At 38.3% G+C, this 15,977-nt stretch overlaps 1 protein-coding gene across 3 annotated transcripts in view; it reads right to left on the bottom strand.

The window, feature by feature from the left end:
- ACSL4 (acyl-CoA synthetase long chain family member 4) overlaps nt 1-14,496 on the bottom strand; it is a 71,193-nt gene extending 56,697 nt beyond the window's left edge. For all 3 annotated transcript variants that reach the window (XM_015248652.3, XM_006215193.3, XM_015248654.3), the window contains exon 1: nt 14,341-14,496. The gene's annotated coding sequence lies outside the window, so the exon portion shown is untranslated. The remainder of the gene's footprint in view (nt 1-14,340) is intronic.
- Nucleotides 14,497-15,977: the final 1,481 nt, after the last annotated feature.

Raw genomic sequence — 15,977 nt, 5'->3', positions numbered from 1 at the left:
TCATATTCCCAAACCTTTACTTAAATAAGGATATTGCAGCAAAATTACATGGTTAGTTCATCTCTCTGATTATTATCAGCTGGGTTAAATGAAATCCATTAGTACCACTGGAATAAGTGGGGAGAAGAAAAGGAAGGTGAGACCACGTGGAGGAACATGAAGGAAAGAAAAAAAGTGAAAGCAGAGGTAAAGCAACATCAGCTGCTTGTCTACAACGTACCACTAGGTGGCACTAGTGCCCCTGGCTATCCAATACAGATAATGGACCCAGCCAACACAGCCATCAATCAGGCTGTATCTTACAGAGCTTAGGTAAAATGCTCAGAAGTCCATTTTCAACACTGGAGTTCAAGTTCTCTGCATGTGTCATCAACACAGGCATAGGTCTTCAGGATGCTGTGTTTATCAGAGACACCTGGAAGGTAGTTTGTCAATATTTTTGCCTGGCCAAAATGTTTCAGAGCCAGCTCACCATTATAAACGCAGAGATTCTCAGTAGAGTGAGAAGGGAGGAAAGGAATCAGAATACCCTAGATTTTTCAAACTACTAGGTTGAATCATATAAAATTACCAATAGTCAAAATCAGTTACATACCAAAAAAGCCCCAGCAATTCCCAATGATTCAACCCAATACACATATTTAGAATCATGGCTTAATGAGCCATTGTTACTGATAAGAGTGTTGCATTTCTCAGGTTTGCTGTGGGGGGAAGGTTTGAGAAACAAGCACAGTGTGGCCTTGAATCATGAAGAATTAACTGCGCAAAAAAAATGGAAACAATAAAATATCTAAGGATAGGGAATAGATTAAACTACACTAAAAATAGCAGACACGGGAAGATGTTCACCAAAAACAAAGTAAATGCTATATCAAATGTTAAAAAAAAACAAATTACAAAGCAGTATATAGAACACATTTTTTTTAGGGGAATCCAAACAGTTTTGGGGGATTGGATTTATATTATCCATGGAAAAAATATGCAAGGATAGATACTAAAAATCTCAATAGTTGTCTCTCGGTAGGGGGCTTGCCTGTACTTTGCTTTGACTTTTTATCTATATGTGTTTTCTAAAATAAACATATATAACCATTTTGGATCCTGGAACAGGGGAAAAAAGACTTATAGAAAAACTAGGTAAATCCAAGTAAATTCTAGAGTTTAGTTAAGAGTACTGCACCAATGCCATGTTATGTAATATGTTATTAACATTAGGGTGATCTAAGGAAAGATATATATGACCTCTGAACTATCTTTGCAAATTCGCTGTAAATCTAAAATTATTCTTAAATGAAACATTTTTTAAAGCCATATATTAAGATCACATTTTTTAAATCTAGAAGAAAAAATCCATTTGGTTAAGAGATCCCTACATTTAAACGAGAATATGTTAGAATAAAACTTCCTTGATAGAAAGTCACTATGCCTTATAGAATGACAACTGAAAGTTGTAAAGGCTTAATGACATATTCAGAGACTTTCATAATATGAAAGTGATGTTACCCTGTTGGGTACAGACTCACTGAAGTAGGATACAAATGGTTAAGTCTGTATTTTCTTTGGTTTTGTAATCATCATTGTTGAAGACTAACCGTCATAACAGCATTTGAGGGAAGGAATTAAAAATAAGTATGGCAAGCAACAGCCCTTTTCCTTTGTAATATTTTTAAAAATCTAGTTTCCCAAATCCTAGGCAACTACAGACACATGCACATGCATCTGTTCAAGGACTATTCAGTGAGCATTTACTATGCCCTGTCCTTGTGGAATGCACTGTTCAATAGCTAATACTGTGAGTTAACATGAGACTAACACAGAGAGCAGACATATGTGTACAAAAGGAGAGGAGGGTCACCCATGAGTCAACCCTCGACCCTATAATAATAACCCAACCAGATGATTATATACTTTTTAAAAAGCTAATAATAATAGCTACCCTCTGGGATTATCCAGTTATACCTGTTACTGCTTAAGTACCAGCTGACTTGCCCAAAAATGGATTTTTTCCCCCAAACTTCCTTTAAATATTGGGGCAAGGAAAATTACACAAAGCCAAGGGATGAAAGTGAGGTTCTGAAAAGGAATAAAAGAAAGGAAAATGCAGAGCTAAAAAATGCAAACAGAAAATCAAAAGGTCTTGATCAATTTTATCTACAGACTACTATCCAGCTGTTCCAAACAGGTTATAAACTTCTGGTTATAATACTACTCCAGTAAATGTAAAATTTGGAATAGGTTAGTTCTGCTGCAGAACATACCCAAAGGAGGTTTGGAGGTTTCATGACTTGAGGATTGAAAATGCTTCCCAAAAAGGGGGCACTTTTACATAAGATGAGATCCAAAGCAAGAATTTCAAAAAGGGGTTTAAAGAGAAGCACCAGTATACTAAAAACTCCCAAGCAGAGCAAAAGTCTTTTTCCCATCTCAGTGAAACACTGTGTTTAAGGAAGGGGAGTTATGTGTCCCCATATAAACGTCAGCCGAGAAATTTGCTACAATTTCAAGTGTTGATATTTCCTACTAGTAAATATTTCCTATTTGTCCCTAAAACATTTAATTTCTGCTGCTTCTACAAAGTAATTTGCCTTTAAAGCAGCCCTTTGCAGTTTTTTCTGTATTTCAGCGAAAATATATCATCTTTAAATTATGTTATAATTCAAGCTTCCGTGAAGCATCTGTAACCAATGTGAGCAGCAGTAAAAGGTAAGAAGGTGGTTTGTTTTCTCATGGACTACATGAGGCAATCTGCTGCTTACTCTTCTTCAAAAGCAAAACTAAGGTCAACGCAGACGAGGTTTCGAAACAAACGTTCTCTGTTAACCATACATCTTGAGGTCTGCTAGTTAAGCGACAGTGACAGGTCAGCTGTTTAATGAATAAGAAAAGGTATTATCAAAATGCTTCAAGCACATTTTATGGTTCCCAGGGCTGCTATGCCTGAAAGTAGAAGAGAAACGCATTGAGGTTCAGTGCTTGGTGCCAAACCCAGGCAACATCCTGATCTTTCATCGGCAGTGGGGCAGTGCCGGTAAAAGCAAGAAAAAATTTTTTAAAAAAACATCCAGCAATAGCAGGACATGGCCCATGGCCCCAGACCTGGCCAAGTACCAAGCTCAACACAAATTCTAAAAGTTTAGATCATTCCACAGAACAATTTTATGCAACCCAAATATGTAGCTGTGTGACTTTGAAATATCATTGATTTTCTTTCACACGAGAGGTAGAGGTCAGCAGCAGAGGCAGCAAATCTAAGAACTGATTTTCCATCCTAAACAAATTCCTAATTACTCCTCTCAAAGCAGAAGAAACATTTTCTCATGATCTCACAACAAAACGTTATGACATCTAGAAGAGACCAGGCAAATAAAATGACCTTAGTGTCACATTAGCTAGGAAGGATGCAAAATTAAAGAAATCAACTCTAGGTTGAAAAGTAATTCTTTCAACCCAAATTAGCTGCTTAAAATGAGTTGCTTGCGTCTCATCAAAGTCATAAAATAACATATTATGTGTTTTATAACAACAATACCACCTTTGAAAAAGACAAATAGAGTTTTGACTAAATTCTGCAGATTTCTGCTGGAGACTGTGATATCATCAAATTAAACACTGAAGGGCTTCTAAATATACTCTTAGCTTAGAGACCCAATGAGCTACAACTTGTTTTTAAAATATGTCTCTAAACTACAAACTGGAGTTGAGTTTCCTGGTTTTCAAAATTCACGGTTCACTCTGGCTATACACCACATATTCACTGCCACCTCCTTCTCCTTTGCTTATGCCATAGTACAGCATCCACCTCCTCTTTCCTGTGGCAACATGACCTAAGCAGCATGGCCCTTAAATCAAAGGCAGGCAGGGAGGTGGCCAACAGTCTTCCTCAGCTGAAGACAATTAGAAACAAGATTGCAAGCAAGCACTTTCTCCCCAAAGGGTTAAAAAAACTTCAATCTTTTACGTTAGGTTTTTTTTTTCTGATAAAAAGATCAGCTGTCTGAACGTTAAGAACAACTCTCCCATTTCACCAAATGTACATCACTGCAATCATAGGCCAATCACTTCACAGAGACATTTCATGTAACCAAAGAACAATGGCTTAAATGCAGGGTACCGGGGAGATAAGATTGGGAAGCTATCTGAGCACTGGAATATTGTCCCAAGAGACAGAGGTGCCACCTTTGCAGAACCCTTATGCTTATAGCAGCTCCAGAGGGACCTTACAGAGCTAGGATTTAAGTCAGCCCGCAGGGCTGGTGCAAGTGTCTTTTGAACCCCACTGAATACTTTGTACTTCTGGGGTCGAGAATAATCCCTCATTCAGTTCTACCAACCCAGTCCTAAAAAAAAAAATGCTGTACAAATGAGGTTGGGGAACTCCCATTTTAAAATAGGAATGAAAAAGGAGGCGGAGACTCACCAGGGATGTTTCCATTCTGCGGTTGTCTCTTCTAAAACTACTTGTAAAGATATCATTTCTTGCGGGGGGGGGGAGGGTACTTCCTAAAGAAAGCTACTCCCCTACCAATATTTTAACACTCGACAATCTCTTGGTGATCAAGAGAGTATTAAAATTAATGTAAATATGTGTACGAATTTAAAACCTGCTTTCACATAAAAATCATGGCCTTTATACTTGACACTAAAAATCTAAGCAAAGGAATCCAAAACTTTCTGGTGGAAAATTTGAGTTGCATAACATCCTTACAAGTTCAGTCATTTTGCTTAAAAATGTGTAATATGCAATATATTTGAATGAATATGGTAATGCTGACATTTCTTTCTATTTAGGGAAATAAACACAACACAACTTTCCATCTGCAGGTTGCTATAATTCACCGACAGTGAGCCTGAACGCTGCCTTTTGTAGTTTTCAAGGTATGGAAACCACTTGCTTCACACAAATGTTAACCTACTCCCGTAAGGAAATGCCTGGGCACAGAGGGAATCCCAATCTTTTCCCAAAGGCTTTAAACCATCCTAGACGACCCTGCAATTGACCAAATCCTGAAGGTTTCTGTCATTCCAAATATAAGAATACCATTATCCCTGGCCTGCTTTCCTCTTTTTTGCTCTGTTTGTCTGAAACACATTCATCTGACAATTGTTTATAGCTAGTTCCCCAGTTCTACCCCTCAGTCAAGTTATGATTTTTCAACTACTTTTTTAAGCTACTTCTCAACTTACTATCTTCAGTGGTCATGTGGAACAAAGCACCTTTTACTTGGATTCATCCCATGAGATACTGCTGCTGATTGTCCTCTTCTGTTTCCAAAGCCAAGACTGAACTTTAAGCTCATTCAACCAAGTTCCTGTTTCCTGTCTGTGGGAAGTTTTCAGCTTTCAGTTCATTTGAGAAGCAGAAATGACTAACATATTCTGAGAATAATGATCCCATCTAAGTGGGAGCAGTTCTGCCCATTTCTCCAGGCTTTCTTCGATCACTCATCACTCGGGTACCCCCAGGAAGTGATCCTTCGAAACTCTATCATTACATTTTTATAGTATTGAAATGCTTTAGGCACATATTAAGGTAATAAACAGAAATCTTAAGAGAAAACAGGCATTTCACCATGTCTTCCACTGTCTTAAATTCCTAGAGTCCACCATAAATGTTTTCAATTCCTCTGTTAGTAGTCTAATCTCACACGCCCTTGTCATTAATCAAGTTAGAAATAGGAAACATCCATCCTGACTCTGCCATTAAATCTGCTAACTTGACAGCACCTAAGAAAGAAAAATCCTCTTGCTGCAAAATCAATTCCAAAAAGGCCAAAATGCGCAAGATGCACAGCCTTGGAGAACAGAGATGCTGTTCCATTCGCTGTAACAAAAATATGAGAGCTACGATAGGCCGTTACATTAACACCACTGTCTACAAGGTAGAATCTTTTTTTGTTACTCTATTGAATTCATTGTAAAGTAAGATATTTTCACCTCTAAGCCCCACAGCATAAATCCAGAAGTGGTTATAACCAGCCTTCAGTAGATGTGCTTACTCAGTGCTTCTAGATGACATTCCAGCAGAATATATACAGACTTACCCAAATCAAACTTGGTCCTCAAACAAGTTACCCCAATGATCAATTTTATATACTACAGGCTGAGATACCATAGATAAAGATGCATGCTGTTACACAGACCTAGATTTTCTTTACTTTTCTAAGTTGTGAAAGAACATAACTGCACCCACATATTTACCAAAAATTAGTCAGTCTTTGAACCAAAATAACTGTTCAAGCTCAGCTTTCAAATCTTCATTAAAACCAAACTCTGCCCAAAAAATTCCTAATGACAGTTTAATATATTGCATTTATGCATCACTACTAGTAACTACAACTTTAAAGACATGTGCATAGTTAAATTCAAAACAGAACTAAACTAGCTTAACATTGAGAATTTATAAATTCCTTGCTTATTTACTTTTGGTGACCATGACTGTGTTTTGAGGTTATAGTTTGTCCTAGAAACCAGTTATTTTAACTAGAACACTACATTTACATGACACAGTGTTGTCCTTTTTCCCACTAAGACATCTTTTTCATTTATTCAGAGCTACTGATCATGAAAGATGTTCACAGTACAGAGTTAAGTTAAAGGAAGCAAGTTACAAATCGGTACGAACAGTAAGAACTCATTTTTTTGTAGAAAGAAGATACATATGTTTGTACTTGTGCATATGCATGTAAACGTGTGCGTGCAAGCGTCCATACATGTGTGTACACAAACGTGTCCACAAGCATATGTACCAAAAAGTTGACAAGAGATCTCTCTGGGTATGGGATTATGATACTTTCATTCTTTTTTATACTTATATTTTCAGTGTAGAAAATTTAGAAAATACAAATAGTACTTTAACAAAGGGAGACAATTATTTAAAAAAATAATAATAACCTGAGTGCTAAGTACAAGGCACTGCATTTCTAGCACAGTGTCACTGGATAATGCACAATGAAGGAATCACATTGTAAGTATCCTCCAGTGTGTAAATGTTGCATATGATGAATCTGAATAATTACTATCAAAATAATAATCATAACTTAAAATGCCTTATAGAACTGTATAGGGTAAAAAGTAAAAGTATCCCTATACTGCCTTCCTCTAACACCACTCCCTTTTCCTGTAGAGATAACTATTCGTGGTATGCATCAATGGAACTATTTTGTATAATCTATACACGTGGTAAGGTTTTATTTTTTTAAATATGTGGAGTCAACGGTATATGGACTGTTCTATAACTCCCTCCCCTGCCCCTCCTGCCTTTAACAACATACTTTGGAATTCTTACATCATTTTATACAGGTCTGAGGAGTTTATTTCCTTTAATAGCCCCATGTTGTTCCATAGAGCAGCATGTTATTATTTAAAACAGTCCCCTTCTGATGGACATTTAGGTTGCTGCCAAGTTTTCACAGTCATGACCAGTTACAACACAGTGAAATGTTGTATGTATCTCTATACAAATGTGCAGATATTTCCCTAGAACAGTTTCCTACAGAATTGCTGGGTCAAAATAGATGCACATTTTTAGATGAGAGGATTTTGGTATTCTTTATCAAAAAGCTCCACAATCTGCACTCTCATTAACAGTACCTGACAGTGCCCATTTCTTTCTACAGGTGGATAGTATAGTTTTTGCCATTGTATTTGGTGAGAAATGGTTTTCATTTCCCTAATTACTAGAGTGAATTTGAGCATCTTTTCTTTTTTATTCATTTTTTTCTTTCTTTTTCTGGGAAAAGTCAATTCACAACCCTCTGCTACTTTTTCTAATAGATGCCTTTTTCTTATTGATCTCTAGAAGCTCTTTATATATGATAGATATCATATAGTAGAAGCATTTTATTTAATGGTATTTGAAACAGCTAACTGACTAATGGAAAAGGTCAAGTAAGGTGAACAATCATTAAAAAATGTGCATGACAAACACTTCATTTTATCTTCGTTTCATTTTATCAGTGGTAAATGTACACTCATTCATCAAACTTTTAATATAGGGCCAAGAGGCCAAGACCTTTCTTTAACTCCAGGCCCACTGATTTTAAAGAAATTTACACTAAATACTTAGATAATGTAGAACTTCACATGACTTAAAAGACACTTGCAACGAACTATGAATGAAGACCTCTGTAAATTTTATATTTATTTTATATCAATATTTTATCATTGTCTTACACCTAACTGGACAGTTATAACTTACTTTCATCAACTCTTTCCAAAACATTCAATTTGTTTTGTTATAATGACCCTATTCCCCCAGCTTCAACAATTATCTATATGTGAATTTTATTTCTTTTACATCTCTATGCATGCCACATCTCCACCTCCGCATATAATTTGAAGCAAATCCCAGATATCATATCATTTCATCCATAAATCTTCAGTAAAAAGAACTTCAATTCTCCACTACTCAGATTGTATCAAGTAATAAAATATGAAAATAAATTACATATTTACAAAAATAAGAACAATGAGCATATATAGGTTCAGTAAGAAAAACATCTGTTCTACTGATGGGTCCTCAAGCATACTGGAGACCAACCTACTGATAGCAAGTGTTCAGTGCACAGTGTATTTTACAAAAGAAATAAAAAGCATCATTTAATATGGTGAGTCAGTTAAGTAGAAGTCAATTAAAGCTTCCACTGCATATGTAGAAGTTATTTTCCCCCAATCTATCACATGCCTTTTTAATTTCATTATGGAGTCTTCAGTTTTACAGAAGATTTTAAAATATATACTTAGATTTTTTAAATACATCCTTAATTTATTTTTGTGTATGATGTGAGACAGGGATCCATTTCTTTCCAAATGTACAGCCAATGGTCCTAACTCAATTTCCATTTTCAACATCACTCATAGGGAGGGCATTTAAAAGAACTGAAGTGTCAACTTCTAACTTACAAAAGAAAGCTGTGCAAGCAAAATAATAAGCCATTGGTCTTAAGTTCAGCTTGATAGGCTCAAACTGCCATGTCTTTAGAGATCACAGTAGTTTTGGGAGCAGAAGCAATAGTGCTGCCACACCTGGCATTGCCATTATCACTCTGGCTCACAACAGGATCTCCAAAGGACATGGCGACTGCATAGACCTCTTTCTGAATCTCACTCGTTGTCTTACTTATAAATTTACATTCACACTTAAATAGCCCACACTTAGCAAGAACAACAAAATCAACCTTCCCGACTTTCTATCCATTCCTTAATGCTGCTCCTAGACCACAGTGCCTTGTAGACTTAGTAAAGAAAATGAATACATTCTTCAGAACCACAACTTCTCATGGAAATATACCTAAAAGGGACTAAAAGTCAAGGCAAAGTTTGTTAAATTTCCTTTATATCACAGAGACTCAACAGTTTATAAGGTTGCTTTATCTCTGGGCATACTTTCTGTGTAAAGGATCAGAGAGTAAATTGGTTTTCAGGGCCTTAAGTTCTCTGTTTCAACTCTGATACTGCATTCTGAATGCAGCCAGACAACACATAAATGAATGAATGTGGCTATATTCCAACAGAAATTCATTTACAAAAACAGGTGGTGGGCAGGATTTGGCCACTGGCAGTATTTTATCGGCCCTTGCCTAATACCAATGATTGATCTTTTTCAAATAGGAACCCACTACCCTGGCTATACACGCATTTGAGCAAATATGGTCACACTGAAGAGACAAATAATCATTTCATTACCACCTTACAGAAATGAATACTCTCAAAATCAATCACTAAGCTTTTCCTGTAAGCTCTTCTCATAATATGAGCACATATATTTTTCCAAGTATAACATTGTAAGTCACCTTAAAACTAATGTTTATTTTAAAAGATAAGATGAAAATTAAGCAGCTACTATAAAAGGAAAATATGCAATCTAGACAGACAAATTCAACAGTCTGTTACTCATTATTCTGAGTAGAAAAAGCCTACTAAATCCATCATTATATTCACAACTTCACTACACAAAATGCAGAAGTAGACTTTCTAAGTACATTTAAATGAGAACACAAACTTGTTCTTTGGATTACTTACCAGAAATGTTGATTAAAAACTACACAGTTTTGCCAAAATATTTTAAATTTAGAAAGTGAAACCAAAAATCTCCTTGGCATATGACGTGTCTATTTAATTTTAAAATATTAATTGTAATGTTTCACTTGATTGCCTGGTAGGGCAGGAATATTTTTTTTGGCAGAAATATATTTTTAAGGCACAAAAGGATGGCAGCCATTTTAATATGGGGAGAGCACATATGAGTATGTATTCACACTCTAAGCCATTAAGACCACTTGTTCTCAGAAAACATCTAAGCTCTGAGATTGTTCAAAGAAAAAAAATGTTCACACTGCTTACAGAAATACTGGATGCTATACAGAACAGCAAGGAATAAAATTAAACAATGAAAGTACATAAGATCCCTAGACACTAAAGGTATGATTCATAAAAGGAAGAATTGGTAAACCAAACTTCATCAAAATTAAAGTGTTCTGTGAAACTTCCCTGTGAAGAGGATGAAACTTCCCTATGCCAGTCTGGGAGAATATATTTGCAAACCACGTATCCAACAAAGCACTAGTATTGAGAATATATAAAGAATGCTCAGAAATCAACAGTGAAAAAAAAATCCAACTAGAAAATCGACAAAAGACAACATACATTTCACTGAAGAGGATACAGAGATGGCAGATAAGCACACGAAATGATGTTCAACATCATTAGCCATCAGGGAAATGCAAATTAAAACTATGACAAGATATCACTACATACATACCTACCAGAATGGCTAAAATAAAAAAATAGCGACAACACCAAGTGCTGACAAGAATGAGGACTATTAGTGCATTGCTGGTGGGAATGTAAAATGGCACAACCATGCTGGAAAACAGTTCAGCAGTTCCTTATAAAACTAAATATGCAATTACCATACAATGAGCAATTGTTCTCTTGGGCATCTATCGCAGAGAAATGGAAATTTGTTTATATAAAAACCAGTACACAATTATTAATAGAAGCTTTACTCAAAACTTAAAAAATATGGAAAACAGCCTGATGTCTTTCAGTGGGTGAATGATTAAGTTCTAATACATCCACACCATGGAATACGACTCAGGAATGAAAAGGAATTATCATTACAAGATACATTCCCTGTATGAATCTCCAGGGAATAACACTGAGCAGTAAAAAAGCTGATCTCAAAAGATTACATATTGCATGACTTCATTTATATTGTGTCCTTGAAATGATGAAATTATAAGCAAGGAAAACAGATTAGTGGTTGTCAGGGATCGGGGAGGGAGGGAGATGGCTGTGGCTATAAAAGGGCAACATTAGTGATCTTTGGGGTGATGGAACTGTTCTGTATCTTGACTGGTGGTGATTATACAAATTTACACATGTGATAACACTGTATAGAACTAAGTACACACACGCAAATGAGTGCATGTAAAACTGTGGATCTCTGAATCAGGCGGCTGCACTGTATCTATTTCAATTTCCTTATGATATTATGCTACAGTCTATGCCAGATGTTACCACTGGGGAAAATTAAAGGGTATTATTTCTTACAATTGTATGAGAATCTACAACTATCTTAAAATAAATAGTTAAAAGAGTATATAAGACCAGCCAATAGCAGGAGTGGAAAAAAATAAAGCTTTTATTTTTGCTAAAGTCTCAATAATAGAACATCAAGGAAAGAATTAAAAAAGGAATGCCAAGAAGAGAGTCTACAGCCTACAATTAATAAAACCACCTCCTCCTCCCCTGTGGAGATTTAACTTCCCCACGATTTTCTCTGTCCCTGATTTGATTCTTGTTGTTAATAAGAATTGATAATACTGTCTCTCCACAACCCTTAACCATCACCACCATCCCACACTATAAAACTAAAGCCTTCAGGGTAAGGATTGTTTTCTTAACCATCATATCCTAGTGGCCTGGCACAAAATAAGTGATAGATGGAGGAGTGAGATAAGTTGAATGAACGAACAAATGAATGAATGAATGCCTCCATATTCTTTTCAAGTGCCTAGCCAATTACAGGTACAAGGCAGTATGTACATATTCCAGGACCAATTTCTTAAAAGCCTTGAATGTTTAAAAAGAAATATATAAAATAGATAAACAAGTTCATACTGTATAGCACAGGGAACTATATTCAATATCTTGTAGTAACTTATGGTGAAAAAGAATATGAAAACGAATATATGTATGATCATATATGACTAAAGTACTGTACACCAGAAATTGACACAACATTGTAAACTGACTATACTTCAATAAAAAAAAAAATATATATATATACAAATAAGAAGAAATAAAGTGTGGTATTCACACATTTCACTTGCAAGCCTAAGTTAACAATAACTGACTTTTGTAAAGTGCTTCTCAATGTATAGGCTTCTACATATAATAATTCATTTGATAAAGATGAATTAAGAATTATGCGTATATAGATTGGAACTAGTACACGGAGAAAAATGTTCTAAACAACTAAGGATTTAGCTTAGCTGATTTTAACTAAGGATTTATGGCATAGCCTTAATGCAAATTGCCATATATATACACATATATAACTATATATGTATGTAATTCAAATTGGAGGACTTAAGGATCATTCCATCAACATCAAGACACTTTTACAGACGCAAAAATGAAGAGTGGTAAAGTGACTTGTTCAAGGTTAGACTATTAGCTAGCGCTGGGCTGGAACCCGAGCCTCTCCAGAGTCAATCATTTCTCTTCTCACTAACTTGGGCAAGCCTCTCCTTTCTCCAGCCATCTCACCTCTACCCAAAACTGTCAAACAAAAATCTTCACCTGAATCACTTATTTTTAAAATAGGGGGTTTTTTTAGGGGGGGGATTGAATTTATCAAGATTTCAATTGCTGCATTACATCTTGTGTAGATTTTTAGGTGTCAAATTACTTCTCCTATTAGAACAATAAGGTACTTTATGGTGCAAGTATACTAACAGTTTAATGTTTCACTCTCCACCTAAATGGCAGACAGAGTGTTAATTCTTACAGGAGTCTTACATGTCTTACACTTCAGTGGCTTCTACATAAAAGATGGGCTATTTTACAATTCAAGGAAGAGGCCTTACACTATTAAAATCTTGATTGATATGTTCATTGACAGTACAGTGATTGAATCTCCACTTATGTCTAAAGAACAGATAAAACTATCTGTTGGAGGCAATATAAAAAAGCTAAAGTGACAGGCAAGTACCGGGAAACCGGGCTTTCATCAGATTAAATCTCCGTTATGCAGCAACATGTTACTAAACATGAATTTAGAGGTCCTAGAATCAAAACACTAGAAGGAACCTTCATTCAACATCCTCATTTTTGTACATGAGGAAACTGAGGCGTTGATTAAATCATTAACCCATAAAGCAGACGGCTTACTTTTTCAAAGAGATTCATTTAAATGCCATTTTGCCCTTAATCTGCATCTCCCGGTTGTTTCTTAGAGCGATGATCGATTTTTTTTAAGGTGAAAAGAGCTATTAGAGCAAAGTCATTTCAAGAGGGTGAAAAAAAATGCCTTTGAGGAGGAGATACTGGAGTGAAGAGCAGAAATGACGTCTTATTTAAAATATGTAACCCCTTAATGGGGGTTAGGCAATGAATCATATTATCCACGATTTTTCTCTGTGCTATAGACATCAACCACAGTTATTTCTGTAGGGTATTCGAATGAGAGGAAGAGGAAGTGAATAGAGCTAATGCTAAATATATAGCAGCGAGGGAGGACAGGGATGTAGATAGGTAGAACAGGAAAAATTAAGGGCATGCTTCCTATAGAATCCAACCGTTTTCTAACATACGTAAAGATACGGAAGCTAAGAAGGTATCGGAAGCTAGGGCATCTCTCAAATTCGAAGGGCGGATGCTTTGAGAGCTAGAGCCCCGAGCTCTCAGATATAGAGTGACTCGAAGGGGACAAAATGGAGTTGAGGTCCAGGGGCGCCCTAAAGGTCGTTTGGAGGTCTGGCGACCTTTTATTGGGCTCCTTTGGAAAGGGTCACGGTAAAGCCTAGTACCCCAATCGGGAAGATGCTTCTGGCCCTCAGAGGGCGGTGAGCGGCAGGAAGGGGCAGGCCAGTGTCCCGAGGACCCCAGACCTCAGCAAAGGAGATGATATCAAGACCTCGGGATTCTTCCCGGCCCTGGGGGATGGTGGGCGCGTAAATCGCCCGGGCTCAAGAAGAAAACAAGCGGATTCCGGGGACGGGAACGTCCCCTCAACCTCCTCCAGGCTCAGGTGTGGGACGGTGGGGCGGCCGGAGCCCTGCGACAGGGCAGGGATGCCGGGGCCGGAGCCTAGCGGGCGGGGGGGTCACTCACCGGAGGCGCTGCCCACGGAGTCTTCGCAGCCGGCCGGCGTTCGGCACTCGAGAAGCTGGCGGAAAGGAGCCGCGTGCCCGCTAGCGCTGGGACGAGGAGGGGCGCGCCGCGGAGGCCGGAGAAAAAGCCGCAGCGGCGCGCGCGCACCAGGAGGGCCGGCGGAGGCGGAGCGAGGCGCGGTGCCGCGCGGGCCCGGAAAAGACGAGCCCGGAGGGGCGGGCGGAGCGGGGGCGCGCGGTGGTGTGGCACAGCCGGCCGAATCGCGAGCGACGGCCCGCTCGGCCCACCCACGCTCCCGCCTCCGCTCGCCCCGACGTCAGCCAAAAAGGAGGGGCTGAGCGGGCAGCTAACGGCGAAGGGGGGCTCTGTGGGGGAGCCGAGCGGGTAACGGCTCCCCGCAGGCTCGCCGAAGGGTCCTGCTCCTGTTCCCGAGGCTGAGTGATGGAGCGTGTTTTCAGGCGGTCCGGGCGCCTATCTGATTTCAGCGAGGTGCGGAACGGGCACACGCCCTACCTGTGCTCCCTTCGCAGGACTCCACCCCAGAATGAAAGTTCCCCTCGGGTCATCTTCCAGCTGCCCTTTCAAGATATTTATCATCCGTACTTCACTGCTCTTTCTTTAGAGAGAGATCTTAACGTTCCTTGCCTAAGACATCCTGCTCTTCCAAGCCCCAGCTAACGCCTCTCTTCCCTTTATCTCGCCTCTCCTTGCGTTAAGACCCCAGGGGCCATCCCCCCTTAGGAAATATCACAAGAATGCAGGGTTTTCACTTTATGCCTTGCATTTCCATGACGGTGTAATAGCCAAAGAGCTCACAACTGATAAGGAAAAATCACCACAGCACTGTGACATCTTACTGGCCCAGTCCTACAAACACTGTTCCCAAGAGTTTCAAGAAATTGCTGTTAAAAATAAAATGCTGACGAACCGTCTCGGGACTTCAAAAGGGACAGACCATAACTGCAAATGAGCCACGACAAACTGCCAGCAATATATCACCAAGAGAGAAAGCACCAATATTCTCCCAGTTCCCCGATGCGTAATGGAGTCCCCTACCTTCCTTTTCTTGCTAGAAATGGCCATGTTATTTCACTTGCTATTTTCCATTTTCTCATAGAATTACTGGAGGTAACAACGTGTCTGTGTGTGTGACCATCTCAGATTACAGGCTAGGCTCGTTCTTAAACTTTAGTATGTATCCGTATCATCTGGGGTGCTTGTTAAAATATGGATCCTTGGATCTGAATGGAGCTGAGAAAATTGAGTCTAATAACCTTCTCAGGTGACACTATAGGTGGTTGGAGGCCCACAACTGGGGAACATAGAGCTACAGGCTTTGTATGTTACTTCTTTGAAGTGGGATTGCTCATCCAATTTCCAACAGGCCCACCCACTTATATATAATATACCTATAAATATTTCTGTGGCAGTCATATAACTTTATCGAGATTGACCTAGAAAATTCAGGAATTCAAACAACAAGTTTGTCATGTTTATTTTATGACATTTTGTTGTAATACCAAAAATAAGGAATCATTTATCAGCTATATAATTCACTGGGTACCTATAGGGTATAGAGCACTGCTGTGTATAGTAAGGTTGATACAAACAAAATCAAAGAAATGATCATCCCTGCT

This window comes from Vicugna pacos, chromosome X, assembly GCF_048564905.1.
Source record: "Vicugna pacos chromosome X, VicPac4, whole genome shotgun sequence".
NCBI classification, from domain to species: Eukaryota; Metazoa; Chordata; class Mammalia; order Artiodactyla; family Camelidae; genus Vicugna; species Vicugna pacos.
Note: the sequence above shows the minus strand (reverse complement) of the source record. Positions and strands in the feature narration are given on the sequence as shown.